The sequence below is a fragment of the Galeopterus variegatus genome, unplaced genomic scaffold (assembly GCF_000696425.1).
Source record: "Galeopterus variegatus unplaced genomic scaffold, G_variegatus-3.0.2 Scaffold4872, whole genome shotgun sequence".
Taxonomy (NCBI): Eukaryota; Metazoa; Chordata; class Mammalia; order Dermoptera; family Cynocephalidae; genus Galeopterus; species Galeopterus variegatus.
This window is the reverse complement of record NW_007730983.1, coordinates 170810-173773: the sequence shown is the minus strand read 5'-3', so window position 1 is coordinate 173773 and position 2964 is coordinate 170810.

The following is a 2964-nucleotide window of genomic DNA, read 5'->3' as shown; positions in this document are numbered from 1 at the left end:
TTTTTTAATTGACATGTGATAATTTTACTTATTTATGGAGTACAGAGTAATATTTCAGTACACATACACAATGTGTGATGGTCCAATCAGGCTAATTATCATATCCATCACTGTGAACATTTATCATTTCTTTATATTGAGAAATTTGAACTGCTGTCTTCCAGCCACTTAAAAACATACAATAAATTATTGATTGTAGACGCCTAGCAATACTAGAGCAGTCGAACTCATTCCTCCTACCTAGCTGCAGCTCTGTAACCAGCCTCTCCCTATCCCCCCTCACCCTCTAGTAACCTCAAGTTTACTCTTTACGTCTATGAGCTGACTTTTTTCAGCTCCCACATATGAGTGAGAATGTGCGGTATTTATTTTCCTGTGCCTGGCTTATTTCTCTTAACATAGTGTCTTCCAGGCTCATCCGTGTTGTTGCCAATGACATGATTTCATTTTCTTTTTTGTGATTGAGTAGTATTCCATTGGATGCCATGATGAATTCTTTTTTGATTCTTTAGTTGGACCTTTCCCACTCTCCAGTGTCTATTGCAGACTCCATTTCACTTTCTCAAACTTCTGACTTCATCCTTCTCTTTCAGCAGATGAGGAGGCTACGTATTTCTCCCCTCCCCCCACCCAAAGAAAATACCCTGAAAATTTCAGACGAAAACTTCTTGCCTTCAAATCTGGAAACCCAACTGTAGACCTACATTTCCCCCTTGCCTCCTGGTCAGTGAAAGAGCTGCCCTCCTCTCTGTAAGCCTGACTCTCCCACCTGGCTCTAGATACTATCCGTCCTCATCCTCAGGGACCTCACGCTATTGATTTTCTCTCCTCTCATTGCTACCTTCAACTCTTTTCTCTCAGGAAGCTCATTCTTTCAGCGTTGACCTGCCCCACTTCCTCAGAGACAAAACACACCTCTGTTAATCCTGCCTAGCCCTCCAGCTCCCCCTCCACTAGCCACCCACCAAACTGGGAGAGCTGTCCAGTGCTATCTCCATTTCCTCATCTCCCAGTCACTTATCTTATCTGAACTTTTGGCAGCATTGGTCATCTCCACTCCTTCCTTTAAACACCACAGGTCCTTTGGCTTCCAAGACACACTCCCTCTCAGCTTTTCCATTCCTCCTCCACCAGTACACACGGGCACCCTGTGGTTCTCCAGCTCTGGCACTCAGCACTCAGTGTTGCAATGGCATGTTTATTAGTTATCTTTCTCTTGAGCCAGAAAGAAAAATATTCAGGGAACATGTCTGTCTCGCCTATGGCACAACAGATACTTCATAAATATCTGCTGAACTGAATTTTTAAAAAAATTTTGTTGAACTGAATTTTAAGTGAAAATCTATTTTTAAAGGAAGATATAAAAATAGTATTTAAAATTTTGTAGTCCTCTGGAAAAACCAAATTTGGTCATTAAAACAGTGTTCCAGAAATCTACTTTGGCCAAGAGTAGAGGCCTTTGACGTGTAGGAGTGAGGCATGTCTGTGAGTCATGCAGGGCTATGTAGTTGTACACGTGTGTTTAGAATCATGGTCTTGAACAGATCTAGTTCTGCTTCCCTCCTAGGCCCAAACACGCAGCACAGTAGTGTACACCTGCAGAGTCTGACCAAACCCAGGTTAAAGAATTCTCTCCCAGTGGGAAGACAGAAGGGAGCCAGCTATGCCACCAGGAGACAAAGGGACTGCTAATTCAATGGGCTCTGAAAGCAATTAGCAGGATTTTTACCAGCTATTTCAATGTCCTGTTTATTTGGTGAAAAGAGAGTACAAGGGTGAAGGAATGCCCATTGTTAAAAACATCTAATAACTTTGTATGCTGTAATGACTTAATATTTTATTTTCTTTTTTTTAAGCATTGGACTGTTTGGGGAATTTTTGCATCCCAGAACTTTGGAGAAATTAATTAGATCCACAGAGAAGACAAAATGCTAAAACTGATAGTAGTTTTATTTTGTGATATCTTCTTGATGGAAAGAACAAGAAATAAAAATTAGAAATAAATTCTTCATTTAGAAAAAAATCAAGGGATAAGAATGTACAAGTCAGAACACATTGTTCTCTCTAAATAAACAGGCAGTGTAATTGGGCATTGAAATGAGGACTGGATCATCTTTAATGATCTGGGCATTTTAGATTTCCCTGATTATTATCAGTTTTACTTGATATTCAGACTGATTGCCTCCCTCTAGTGATGGATTCTGGCCACTCATTCACACTTTCTGCCTTTGTGGCCTTTGACACTGGTGCTTACAAGGTATTGTAGACATGGTGCACGTGTTCTTGGTTTTATTCTCCTTCAAGGACACTGGATGGTGGAAAAATTGCTGCTTCCCCTTTAAAGTTTTCAAAGGAAATAATGTTGTTTTTTCCCATAAAGAGGAGTATAGGCCAGTGCTCGAGCTTTCCTTAAACACATCTGGATTCTGTAACCTTCAGTAAAGAGAAAGGGGGCACAAGTGGCTCCAACCCAGCTGCTTGGAGTCCTTGGCCTTTCAAGAAGATTCCTCTCTAGGGGCCTCGAGAGGTGGCTATTTCTGAGGAAGATGTCCACAACTGGGGCACCACCCCATGGCAGTTTTCCCAAGCTCAGATTAATGACCCTTAGGGAACACAGTGATTCCCAACTGTGGCTGGCTCTGTTCTAGAATTCAATGAGTCATAAGAGAAGAATAACTACTGATGCCTCCTAAGCTTCCACTTACGTCAAAAGTAAGATCTAGAATTTAAGTAGACATGGCCCTAAAGCTCTTGTACCACCATCAGTGCCCCAGGTGGACCCTGCTGATATCCATTTTTTACTGTAGAGTTGGGAAAATGTGACAAGACGTGCTCATGATTTGTTGGAAAATAAACTTTTTATTTAAGCCTATAAAATTGTGATAAGCAAATCACTGAAAGACAGAACAAAAGTGACCTTTCTCAAACTGGCCATTTCTCAGCACTTCTGACCAATTTCCCATA